The sequence below is a fragment of the Patella vulgata genome, chromosome 7, assembly GCF_932274485.2.
Source record: "Patella vulgata chromosome 7, xgPatVulg1.2, whole genome shotgun sequence".
Taxonomy (NCBI): Eukaryota; Metazoa; Mollusca; class Gastropoda; family Patellidae; genus Patella; species Patella vulgata.
In genome coordinates, this window is record NC_065885.2 from 12,609,326 (window position 1) to 12,624,191 (window position 14,866).

The following is a 14,866-nucleotide window of genomic DNA, read 5'->3' on the forward strand; positions in this document are numbered from 1 at the left end:
CATTGTCCCAACAGCTGAACACAAACGATACTGGTCATGCTGCTAAGCTAATTTTTATGTGCCGTAGCAATTTAAGTATTGCCTCGCCCTCGTCTTAATGAGGTGTGTGTGTGTGGGGTGGGGGAGGTGGCTGTGCGGCACGAATAGTGGCCATTAAGTAGATGTGTCCGATTGCACCCCCTCCTCCCTGTGCCCTATACTGATAACAAAACAAATATAACATGTTTAACGTCTTTGAACTGGAATCCATTATAGATTTGTTGGGAAAGAAAAATACATGGCATTAAGAACAGGAAGGTCACAGGAAGACCTCTAAACCTGATAGATTAAGTTGTTGACCTCTCAGGATCCTAAAATGAACAATGCCATTGATTGAATCGACCATGTATTGTGATATTATTATCATGGATTAAGACCACTAAGATAAAACTAAATATCTGGTTAACTGTACACAATCTCTGTATCATTGTTCATATAATCTATATATTGAACAGTTGATAAAACATGCAAGATTAATCTACACGCTTCATATCAGCTGTCTCCCGTACTATCTCTTCTAAACAAGAAACCAGAGGAATACCAAATATAACCAAATAAACACACATATGATGTTTGATATTTCGTCCTGCTGACGTTTCGTCCACAGAGGTTTTTATTAGTGCTGGGTATTGCCACTGCAGTCACGATACAATATGTATTGCGATTTAGATGCTACGATACGATTCATATCATGATTCATAACCAGGTCAATATTTACCAAGGAAATTAATCATATTGACGATATATCATGTCAGTGCTGGTTTTTATGAAGAGGAAGCCATGTTGGCTCGGTGTGGAAGACACTGACTCACTAACCAGGATGTTCAGGGATCGATCTCAGTGTTGGCTGAGAAAGTTCCTCAGGATTTTCCAGGCTGGTTTTCCCTTGTCAGTGGTGCAGGACACAGAGCTAGCAAGTTAAAGTGTCAGGTCATTTTGATTGGACAAAAAAACACTTTCACGTAAAAGAACCAGTTGGCACCAGTTTAACTTCTGTGACCATTTTATTTGGATTGTACATAGTATATATGTTTCGTACCTCCTGTCTGTATCAGTATTGTGCTTGATAACGACAAGAGAATCATTGTTGAAACGTAGCTTTAATAGAAATACAGTAATTGTTATCCATAGAATTGTTGTGTTTATTGAAAATACTCCTTGTGTGCTTCACCTACATGTACTTTTTGTTACACTCTTTGAAAGTGTTACTGCTGACAAAATAATTAAATAAATGAAATGAAATAGCCTTTATTATCTTACTTTTCTGCACCAACCAAGCTCATGAAGACCTAATCAAATAAGAGTGTGATATAACTCAATTTTATTTACTAACTGCATTGACTTTACTTGAGAGCTCATCTCTACTTCATCTTCTTCATTTGTATCAACTGTTAAACTCAGTTATATGTTATATGCTTGATAATGACTTGTGAAATAAACCATAGTAATTGTTATAAATAGTGTGTTATTTGTTAAACTCGGTCTTACAATTTCACAGATTTTTATTCTTGCAATTATTTTACTTTTTTTCACCCATCTTTTAAATTATTTTTTTTACAAGTGATGAAGCTTGGTGTATAGTTTCACTACATCAATACAGTGACTAAGTTCAATAAGGAGCGTTTTCTGTTTAGTCTAAGTACATGTAGATGTATTATAAGAGCCATTTTATTTTATTCACCAATTGATGTTGTTTCAGATTTCGTAAAATGTGCCATATTTCAGTCACAGATTTTCACCACTGTTCCTTTTTTTTTTACCCTATTGAATTAGCCCCTATTACCACCTTTATCACTTATTTAACCTCGGAAACATTGGTGGCCACAGCTGCTGTCCTTATCACCATAATGCGTAGAACCGACAACCATGTGACATGTAATTATTCAATCTCAGAATATCATTCTAAAGACTGCATTATCTTAAAACATTAATCATTCAAATTATCTGATAGAACTTTACTCCAAATTAAAATTCTTGGTGACCAAAGCTGCAGTTTACCGATTTTTTTTATCACCGAAACTCCTCGAACCAGCAAGAATATGACATGTAGTTACTCAATCTCAAAACAGAATTATGAGCAGAACAGTAGGACGTTAAACCCCATTTGATTTCATTTCAAAACAGAATTTTCAAGGCTGCATGTTCTTGAAATTAAAATTCTGTATGTACCTGTAGTTAAGATCTTGACAATTGGAAACATTAATCATTGAACTGTCTGACTGGTCGTCTGCTGGTGTTAGACTGCTGCCAGCACATCTACAACATAATGTAACATCCATGTGACACCTATTGTGAGAACTATCAGGATTCCCAATACAAATAAAGCCTGCTGATACAACCTTGTAGGATAACCTTTACAATTAAATTAGCCTTCGGTCAAATTATAGTTATGTTTACAAACAATCAGGTTGCTAAAGTAAGGTCTTTGTTAGAAGGGGTGCATGCCCCAAGACTATCTGCTAAATAAATAATGATAATTGCTTGTTAGAATACAGGCATTCACATTGTGAAACTGGAGGAGACAGTATTTTTAATGGCATAAATCCAGTACTAAAGGTGATTCAGAGTTCAGATTTGTATTTTTATTAAGCTTTAGCTGAAGTTCTAGTATAAGATTTTATTCTATAAACTTTCTATGTTGAACAGCATGGAAACATGAAAAAAGTAAATATAGTAAAAAAAATAAACAAGTATGAATAATTGAACTGTGCCGTTTCACTATAATTGATATAATGATAATAGGGGTCCCACTTTTCCTCCCACTGCTGAAGAAACCTAAGCACAAGTGAATTATTAAAATAAATTTGCACCATCTGTTTCTTTAGAAATGAGTAGACATCAGACTCTATTTCTCTCCCAACATGTATATAAATATGGATTTTGAACAATACATATCCAGACAATTAAGATTATATTATTAATATGTAATTTTTATATTGTAATTATAAAGTTATAAATTTAACTATAATGTACGTATTATAGAAATTGTATAAAAGCATTATCTTAATTTAGATCAAAATTAATATCGAGATTCTTCTTTGTGATAAGTTAATTTAAATGCTACTTGAAATTGATTATTCAAATGTAATTAAAACATAATCAAATGTAATTAAAACATAATCAAATGTAATTAAAACAACTATTTTTAACAGGGTCTCAGAAATAAAAGTCTGTGTACGTATGAAATTTAAACGCCAAAATGTAGATGAATGCTGTATTTACCTTGTCTGAAAAATTCAGCGCAAAAATATTGAGTGGTTTGTACTGAACTTCAAAATAGCTTACCCGGACACATAACCCTTTGAAGATTTCGGGTCAATTTTTTTGTTGGTTGATCTGATATTCTATTATTGTTCCTTTAGAGGTCAAAACTGTGAGTGAGTGGTGCATGTACTGTCCTTGATAACGAACAGAAAATTTCACCTACACGTTATTTTTAGAGATTAAAAGTCTGGTTTTATCCAGACACCATATAATACAGCTTGTGACACCGGTCTCCATTATGAAGACTGACAGGTTTAAGTTGTTGGAAAATGTATCACATATATGGAGTTAGTTGCTCAGCCCTAAGGTATAGGTTTTTAAGGACTTTTCATACAAAAAAGCAGTTTTATTCTCCTAAATATAATCAAGATTGGTCCTTTAATTCTAACAGGGATTATAAAATCCTACATGTTAGGACACTACAGGTTCTAGAGTGCCGTGCTTCGACCTCTAGCTGGCCAGTCACCTCTGGCTTGCGGCTGGTCCATAACAAAATGTATTCAAATCCACTAAATATCACAGGATAACGATGGCATCAAGAGTTGATTATGGTCTTGTCATAGATCTGCAAGAGAGAGAGAGAAATGGGGTTTAACGTCCACTCGACACAAACTAGGTCATTTCGGGACTAACATATGGTTTAATTTTATTTCAACAATTCACTTGCGCGTAGGGGTCTTTAGCAGTGGGAGGAAACCGGAGGACCCGGAGAAAACCCACGAGGTTGGACAGGTGACCCTACTCCTTGTCACATACAACCGGGGATTCAAAACCACGCCAGTCGACTCAATGACAGACTTTATGATACAGCGCGCGCACGCTAACCATTCAGCCATCCAACCCCACCCCTGGTGTGAGCGTATGTGGCTTGGATATAGGGCCGTCTTCTCAACCGCATGGGTTTACAACAAAGACCCCTGCAATATCACCTTTGGTGCAAGCGAATGTTAAACATCAACAACAACAACATCACTGCAGATCTATCTTATTCATAACAGGGATTATAGGATTCAATTTGATTTTTGTTTGGTTCTTATTTTTGGCATTCTAATCAGATCCTTTGTATATTGGTCCAATAATAAAACCATTTTGAGATACAATGAGTTTTATTAGTTACTGTGTAAAATAATGAGTTGTTATTAAAGACATTGTGTTTAGAGATTGTTGGGTTTGATGAGAAACAGACATGAATGATAGCTTATTAGAAGTTTATTAGCAGACATTGTGTAGAAATCAGAATACTGAGTCTGGTCATTTATTGGTACTGACCTTCCTGAAACAGCTGATACAAGGCCACACAAAATAATTCAGTAGAAATAACAATATTATTAGACAGTTTGTTTATCACATCTAGTTTTAAGTTAAAACTTGTATTTAGTCTGGAAGGATTTATGAATATAATTCAAATGAAGAAAACTATTTTAAAATCTCTAAATGCAGATTAAAAATTTACATGAACTTCTTGTATTTTTGATTAACATGGTGGTTCTCAAACTTTTTTGCCAAGGGCAAACCTTGGAACAGTGAACACATGAAAAAAAAATAGCGGCACAGCTAGCTAAATATATATGAAAAATATTTGAATTTTGCAAAAATAAAGTCATAGACGGTATACAACCGTAGACACAGACTAATCATAGACACATAGAACGACTCAAACCAAATAAAGTAAAACACAGCTATGAACGTATCAGTAGACACCAGTGAATACTAAATTGGGATCACATGATTTTTCGCATTTTCTTAGTATTATTAGTATGTCGTTCAAAATTTTGCGGCACACTTAGGAAGATCTCGCGGCACACTGGTTAAGAATCACTGGATTAAGACAATGGCAAAGGCAGGATTTTCCAGTAGGCGGCTGGGGAACTCCCCCAGCATCGATCAGAAAGCAGAAAAATTAGCTCATTAAAGCTGGATATAACTAGTTTCAAATGTAAAGCACCATACATTTCAAATTAATATTCTTTGTGGCACTAGATGAAAACCTTGCAAGTACCTACTGAAATGTTAAGATCTCACAGATTTGTAGGAACAAGGAAACAAGGAAACCATGAATTAAACAAGTGAGCCTTTTAATTTCCAAATAACCATAGCATTAAAGTGGGTTTAGACTTTGCCCAAAACTACTTTTATTAATGGCTATTTTATGCTGCTTGACCAGAGCTTTGGTCATTACAGATAATTATAACTTGCCTTTCTGAATGGTCAAGTGGTGAAACGGTCAGTTCAAGTGATAACTGGTGAATCTCAAAGGATATGACTGAAGACAGAGTGGTCAGTGAGATAGACAATAAAAGGAAGAATATTTTAGGAGACTTTTCTCAGTAATATTATACCTTAAAGCCTATTTTCATTACATTTTGGTTTATTTCCATTTCTGATCATAAAATGAAAGTATCAACAATTTCTTATTCTCGGCAATTCAGCCACATGTCTTGAGTACAGGCCTGCAAATAACAGATTTAGCTGAATGTGACAAAATGTCAGACACTACAACTGAACTAGTTCATATAGTATTATCTGATATTTTAAACTTTGTGTCAGACATGTATTAGAGGGGTATTAGGTAAGATTAGATAAAGAGTTGACTGTTCTCACTATAATAGTTAAAAAATAGAGGATAATGAAAACAGAATATGATGAAAATTTCAGTCAGATTGCCTCAATCATCATTACTACTAATAAACAAAGTCTTGATTATCTAATTTTATGTTAAATCATCCATAACAAAATGTATTCAAATCCACTAAATATCACAGGATAATGATGGCATCAAGAGTTGATTATGGTCTTGTCATAGACCTGGAAGAGAGAGAGAGAGAGAGAAATGGGGTTTAACGTCCACTCGACACAAACCAGGTCATTTCGGGACTAACACATGGTTTAATTTTATTTACATAATTCGCTTGCGCGTAGGGGTCTTTAGCAGTGGGAGGAAACCGGAGGACCCGGAGAAAACCCACGAGGTTGGACAGGCGACCCTACTCCTTGCCACGTACAACCGGGGATTCGAAACCACGCCAGTCGACTCAATGACAGACTTTATGATACAGTGCGCGCACGCTAACCATTCAGCCATCCAACCCCCCGACCTGCAAGAGGCAGATTTAGCTCTTGCATATTGCATGTTAATAATATCAACAATATGGTCAGTTCCTGGACCATAGTACGATCGTACTTGTTTAATTATAGAAAAGCACTGACTCGCTATCCTACTCTTTCATTCAGTTGAATTTCTTAGATATTGGATGATTCTAATTTTGATGTAAAACGTTCCCAAGGTTGCAGTCAGACATATTTGTAATTAGAGTATGTTTAGAACAGGTATTCCGAATCTGGTTTGGGCCATGCCTTAACACCTGAAAAAGGTATTATTTGAATGTCATTAGTTTTAAAATCATTGGTAAGCTTCATAAGCCGTAAGATGACAGCAGTTTCTGTTCACATGTAAAATAATATATATATTTTGTGTAAATGAGACAAAAAGGTATGATATATCTAAATATATATATTTTGTGTAAATCAAGACCAAGAGGTATGATAGATCTAAACCTCCCGTCAGACCGGAGTGATGTCCTTATTGCGTAGCTGAGATCATTTTCCGTTGCCGTATTAGTGCTGTAAGGATGCCACTCCGGTCTGACGGGGGTATAAGCGATAGTAATATATATATATATATTTTACATAAATCGAGACCAAGAGGTATGATATATCTAAAGGGATAGTAATATACATTTTTTATGTAAATCAAGACCAAAAGGTATATATCTAAGGAATAGTAATATAATTATATTTTTTTGTAAATCAAGACGAAACGGTATAATATATCTAAGAGATAGTAATATAATATATTGTGTAAATCAAGACCAAACGGTATAATATATCTAAGAGATAGTAATATAATATATTGTGTAAATCAAGACCAAACGGTATAATATATCTAAGAGATAGTAATATAATATATTGTGTAAATCAAGACGAAACGGTATAATATGTCTAAGAGATAGTAATATAATATATTGTGTAAATCAAGACCAAACAGTATAATATATCTAAGAGATAGTAATATAATATATTGTGTAAATCAAGACCAAAAGGTATAATATATCTAAGAGATAGTAATATAATATATTGTGTAAATCAAGACCAAAAGGTATAATATATCTAAGAGATAGTAATATAATATATTGTGTAAATCAAGACCAAAAGGTATAATATATCTAGGAGATAGTAATATAATATATTGTGTAAATCAAGACCAAAAGGTATAATATATCTAAGAGATAGTAATATAATATATTGTGTAAATCAAGACCAAAAGGTATAATATATCTAAGAGATAGTAATATAATATATTGTGTAAATCAAGACGAAACGGTATAATATATCTAAGAGATAGTAATATAATATATTGTGTAAATCAAGACCAAAAGGTATAATATATCTAAGAGATAGTAATATAATATATTGTGTAAATCATGACCAAAAGGTATAATATATCTAAGAGATAGTAATATAATATATTGTGTAAATCAAGACCAAAAGGTATAATATATCTAAGGAATAGTAATATATATATATTTTTTGTAAATCGAGACCAAAAGGTATGATATATCTAAGCCATCACTTGCCCCAAGTGTAAAGATTATCTTTTTATTTTCTATACAAATTAGTGGACGGTTTGATTTGATTGATGTAATTAATCAGGATGAAAGATGACAGAGATTAGTGTAGCAGAGGATGTAAGGTAGTGCGAGGTAATTCAACCAGTGACATTAGTCAGGGTGGATCACAGCTACAATAGTCAGGGTGGATTACAGTGTATCAAATTTAATGACAAATGATCATGAATAACTGGTTAGAACTTGTTGATGGTCATTAGAGTGACCTGTCCACTAATAGTACTAGAAAAGGGGTGACCTGATAAATGTACTTTTCTTGTAAATGTAAATATGTTCTACAATGAAAATGATTAAATTACTGGATCTCTAGATTGTACAGTATGGTTGGCCGAATGGATTAACATGTGCATGTTAGATCGTAAGGTCTGTCATTGAGTTGAGTGGCGTGGTTTCGATTCCCTGCTTGTACGTGACAAGAAGTAGTGTCGTCTATCCAACACCATAGGTTTTCTCCGGAAACTGCTGGCTGCGGAGATGCAGTGAATGTTTTAGGGGGGGAGGGAACACAGTCTGCAGTAGATATTTTAGAGCTATGGTCGGCAACTTTTTTTCTTCGGGGAGCAAAACATTTTTTTAGGGGGGGGGGCCCCCCCTTGTCCCCTCCCCCCTTGTCCCCTCCCCCGCCAGTTTAGGAGCAGAACAGTAGGACGTTAAACCCCATTTCATTTCATTTCCTTGCCCCCCCCCTCCCTGACTACGGGTCTGCCCCTACAGCTAATAATATAAAGACCCCTACACAAGCAAATTATTGAAATAAAATGTAACTATATGTTAGTCTTGAAATGACCTAGTTTCTGTCAAATTAATGTTAAACCCTTTACCCTCTCTTTGTACAGTATGAGAGTTTTATGTGAAGCCTGTTTTTGACCAAATGTCATTTAAAGGGGGGATATTTACAGATCTGGAAATAATGACTTGACTTGTACCTGACAAAATGTCTGGCATTAATGAACTACTACCTGACATTTAAAACTTTGTGCAGGTATAAAACAAAACATCCCAAAAAATATCTGTAAATTGACCCAAGTTTGGATACCAGGGCCCTGTTTCTCGAAATCTTAACTAAAAATAAAATCCAAATTTTATTAGATACTTCAATTTTGATTGGCTAAGCACTAAAATCAATCTAATATTATCCAATCAAACTACTAAAATTTGGATTTTATCTTAGTTAAAATTTCGTGAAAGAGGCCCCAGTGCTAAACCCACATATTTTAGGAGAAGATAAAAATAATACAAATTTTCAATTTATCATATCCTTATAAAATACTGAAGTGAATTCAACAATTTGTGGACTGATTTTCCTTTTAGAGACTATACTTTCACAATATCATAGTTTGCAAGGGATTCCTCGAACCCTCAAATCACGACCTGGCTCGGTGAGTAGGACGTTGGCTCCCTAACCTGGAGGTCCCGTGTTCGATCCCTGCATTGGCTGAGAAAGTTCATCAGGATTTTCTGGCGTGGTTCCCCCTCGTCAGGGACAACATATAGTCATTCGGACAGGACAAAGAACCAAGGTCCCATGTACACTTTGGTGTGCACGTAAAAGAACCCTGCCCGTTTTCATTAGCCCAGTAGAAGCAGAACAGTAGGACGTTAAACCCCATTTTATTTCTTTTCATTTCATTTCTTTAGGGCAGGCTACGTTCAGATGGTCAAAATAAACCAGCTTGGTAAAAAAAAAGCCTTCTTAAGCACGGGTAGCAAGCGAGCTGGGACTTTTAAACTTTTTATTTGCCAAACTTTTACATTCAGACAACAAATGTAAGCTATCAAGTTTAAAATTTCCAGTAGTTTCTAATCAGCCTTTAAACGAATATTAGTGTCAAAATAATTCTACAGTCCTGTCTGTTAGGATATTATCACAGACTGATGTATGAGAGATGTGTCCAAAAACAAAGCCATAAAAAATACATATCTGTCTTGTTTTTAATTTAAATAATGTTGACAACTCTTCCTCCAACTTGATGGATGGCAATTCAACATGGAAGCTTGATGAATGACAAAATACTTTATTATGGGTAAATTGCAGCTTCTAGTCATATTATAAATTACTGTACTTTTAGTTGTATCAGTGAATTAACTGTTCTGTCAAAATGTAAAAAAGAAAAACTTTCAAAGCGAAATGAAATTGCGAAGGAAATGTCTGTCGTTTTGAAAAATAAAAAACCCTGGATAAACAGCTTTCATTTTGAAATAGAAGATAAACAATGACTGTATTTTTCTCAGGATTATTGAGGAAATTTTAGCGTCTTAAACACAAAACAAAACATCCAGAAAAAATGGAAGTAAACTGACCGATGTTTGTAGAGAGACTAGCGCTAAACTTGATATTTTAAGAAAAGATAAAGAAACTCTCACTCCTAAATATGGATAAGATTAAAAAAGAATATTAAGAAATCCAAACATCCACTTGGGGTGTCAGGCCTGACCTCTGAACTTTAGGGGTCATAGTGTATAAAGGTTTCCCCTTAAATGATTTTAATAACAGTGCCTGGTGGGTTGAGGGCTTTAAGGGTCAATTTACTGTTAGCTTATCAAAGGGTTTTTATGACTTGAACTCTAGGTCATTCAATCTTTAGAAGTTTACATGGATTGTATGTGACTTGATAATAGAATCTTCACAGATTTACTGTTATTCCAAAACAAAGAAGTTTGTCTACATCTTCAAGTCTCTTTCTGACACTTTGATGTTATTGTTGTTTTCAGTCTGGAAGAGCAAATAAAACTGAAATGTAATCTATGTGAACTGCTTGCTGTTTAAAAGGACCCCTTGCTGAGTTATGGGACATGCTTGTCTAGTTTCACCCATTAAAAACCTTTAAAAAGGGGTGGTTTCAAAATGCTGACATGAGTGGGTAGCTTTAATACCCTTTGTGATGATTTCTGCCAATTCTGCAAAGAGAGAACCCTAGTTTATTTCGATTCTTGCAAACTAAAAATATTATCGAAAATGTTTATAAATTTATACATGTTCTTTATAAGGACAAAACCTCTTCATATAAAACATTATATTGATTTACATTGTCTTTGTTCAAGTTGGATTTTATGCATAGATTTTTTTATTGCGCTATATAAATATCTTGTTAGAGACACACATTTAGTGACCTGTTAAAGGTAATTTTAATAATGTCGATAAATCACAATAGACAATACAATGAAACCTGCCAACAAAACAGAACAAGCAGTGTGCACTTCCCTGCACCAGTCTGGTTAATAAAGATAGGCATAAGCCATTCTTCCCCACAAAAATATGCTACAGTCTACTCTTATTTCTTTTGCCAACTTTCAGGGGATCTTCCAACCTCGTGGGGGTCCTGCGGTTTCTTCCCACTTCTAAACGAATTATTGAAATAAAATTCAACCATGTGCTAGTCCCGAAATGACCTAGTTTGTGTCGAGTGGACGTTAAACCCCATCTCTCTTTCAGGGGATCTTTAACATGCTGTTAATAGTATATACAGGAAGGAAACCTGGAGAAACTCATGAGGTTGGACTGGCGACCCCACTCCTTGACAAGTGATCACATACAAGTTTGGGATGGATCTAAAGCACACTTGTTTGACAACTCAACCACTTCCCTCCCCACCCCGCCATCTCTCCACCCTTAAGTGTACATAGTGGTAAATTGGCTAGCTACATGAACACAACATAACATCACTCCTCTCATAAATGACCTAAGTGGTATGGGGTGTTCCTTAAAGCATAAAAAATGCATCTTATCTTCTCTGTGACACACATCCCTACGTATTGCTAATGTTAACAACAGACCCTCTGTACGTTGAAGACTAGGAGGTTCTGGGTGACTGAAACTGAAGTGGTATTGAGTGTTCCAAAATGCAAAACTACACATTTTACTTCTCTGTAACACTCCTCACAGCTTCTAGCTACAAGACCAAAAACAAGCCTTGAGTTAAAGATACATTAGATAAGATTTTAATAAAGAGTTGGCCATTCTTGATGTAATAGTTCAAAACTAGATGATAAAATATTGAAAATTTTAGTCAAACTAATTTATTCTGAACGAAATTATCACTGCACTATTAGAAGTTTCGACTAGAGAATTGCCGATCGTTTGACTGACAGACAATAACTCCATCCACATATTCTTGATTATCAAGTAACATTCTCAATGCCTACGGTACCCTCGATTGTCAGTCCTTTCATCGGCAGTCTCTGGTTGTGACGTCAGTGATTGACGGTAAATGTTAGCTTGGTCAGCCATTTAATGATTTAATCATTAAATGGACGACTGTTTAAATTTAAGTTGTATCCAAGCCATCCGAGGGTCTACAGAATTAATTTTGGGCTTGTTATATAAATAAAGGCCTAATTAATAATTTCTATAACATTTGAAGCCTATAAAAAGACTTGCAATAGGCAGATTTAGCTCTTATCTAATGTATCTTTAATGAAATTTGTTCAGTAATTTTAAACAACAATCAATTCAGTAAAAACCAGCTGAGTTAATGAAATTTGTTCAGTAATTTGCAATTCAGCTAGTGAACTGAAACCTTGAGTAGAGGTGTGAAATTGTGTACGGCAATTTATCAGTTTTATTTAGTCCTAATCACGTACAGATGTTACACGAACACCTTTATATTTATCAGGCGTAATTTCAGAGCTTGGAAAATTTCTGTTTGCCTCCGGGACCTCAGCTTCTACTGTTTACATTTTACAAGAGGTAAACAAAGAGAGTGAAGTGAAAGTTATTTTGAAATGGTCCCTGTGGGATCTGGAGGGACAGGTGGTACATCTTGTCTTTACACAGTTGCCCAGATTAACCAGTGGTAATAATGAGCTTACTACGCAATTTCCAACACGAAGCTACAGTAGTGGTTTTGCAGTTGTTAAGTGTTAAAATTAGTAATTTAAATATTCCCTGAAAAATATATTCTGTACTTTATATCTTTATCTGGATCCCGTGCCCAGCATTGTGGGTTATCTCTTGTACAGCTTCCTCTCACTGTTTTAGAGCCCCATGTACATAAAAATAAACCATATCTCAGTCTCAAAATAACCTAGGTGTAATCAGTGGTGATTAAATTCCATTTCTATCTATTCTGTCTTGCTAAATATCTAAATAGCACCTATATGCTTTTGGACCAAGATCTGGTCGCCAAGCACTACTCATCTTCCTCCTTGGACACTTGTGCATTGATTGACTCACTTCAATGAATCACAATTCCAAGATGACAGGGATAACATCGTGCTCGGTTCCTGATCTATAAATTAAGATTTGTACATACTGGTAGTCAATTTACAATTTTCACTTACCAAATAGCAATCATACACATATCGTATCAACCAGAACCCTTTTGTTATTTCTTTTATTTATATTGCTAGAAATTACAGATAATAAACTCAAGAGCTGATATTTCAAACAGTTCTAGTTCTATGATGTTTCAAACAAAACAGAAGACCATTCACATTTGTTTTTGTAAACATTTGTATAGTAACATAATATGCATAATTGATAGAGCACACAGCAAACATACACTGTATATTTAATCAGAGAGTAGAACATTATAATTACTGAAATACTCTACCTTTGTCAGCTGTGATATAAACATGTAATATAAACATGCCTACATCCAGGATAGGGATGAAGACTTGGCTAAATTATGTAATAAGGGCCCTGTTGCAATCTAATTATGTAATTAGGGCCCCGTTGCAATCTTTTTAAGTAATTAGGACCTGTCACCATGTAATTAGGGCTGGGTTGCAACCTTATTAGGTTATAAGGGCTTGTGGCAATATAATTATGTAATTAGGGCAGGTGGAAATATAATTAAAACTAGATAGAAATATTGTTTTGTGTTCTGTCGTCTTAATGCAATGGCACGCTGGCCTGTTGCCCAGGGATCCCTCGGGCCCCATGCTAATCTAATTTAAGTATGTTGTGACTTGCTGTCAATATATAAATACAGTATTTTTCTGTGTTGATTCATCTTTGCTGTACAACATGTGTTTTAATGTTTAATACATTGATTTTGTTGGTAGTACTAATAATATGAAAAATATATGTTTAATTTTATCAACCATTTACATTTATATTCCTGTGAGTGGGGGCCTTTAAAGCTGTTAAGATGGTCCTAGTGGACCCCTTTAGTGGTACTGCTGGGTATTGCCACCGCAGTCACGATATGATATGTATTGCGATTCAGGTGCTCCGATGCGATTAAATATTTACTGCCATGAAAACAACAGGATAAGTGAAAAAGTGATATTTTCAGTCCACATCACAATATTGATGTGGATCAAAATAAGGACCAAAACAATTTAAAGGTCACCGGAAAAGCATCAATTTTTTTTTAAATAATGCAAGTAATTATGTCAACATATCCTTTCCATAAGTATAACCCGAGCCCGAACGTCAATATTACCTGCAACAGGTAAATTTCAACATTAGTAATTTCCGCCGTTCTCCGTCGGTAGTCGGAACTTTCCATCAATAAGCAATCCGTGACGTCATTTTAGTCCTTCTGCACATAGAAATATAGACTAGAATATGAGCAGAAGGACTAAAATGACGTCACATTTACGGAAAGTTACGACTACCCACGGAGAATGGCGGAAATTGCTAACGTTGAAATTTACCTGTTGCAGGTAATATTGACATTCGGGTTCGTGTTATACTTATGGAAAGGATATGTTGACATAATTACCTGCTTTATTTAAAAAATTTATGAACCTTTTCCGGTGACCTTTAAGAGTGTTTGTGTACCTATAGATAATATGTGACATAGATAATTAAGGTTACTTACTGAAGCAACAAAAAAAATAATCGCGATGCATTGATTCATCATGTCGCGATTCAGTACTTGAATCGTGAGAAGATGAATCATGATACATCGATTCAATGATATATCATG

At 34.8% G+C, this 14,866-nt stretch overlaps 1 protein-coding gene across 1 annotated transcript in view; it reads left to right on the forward strand.

Moving 5' to 3' along the window:
• The window catches only part of LOC126828486 (inositol-pentakisphosphate 2-kinase), a 49,542-nt gene that overhangs the window by 21,008 nt on the left and 13,668 nt on the right, over positions 1-14,866 (forward strand). The gene's annotated exons all lie outside the window — the stretch shown is intronic.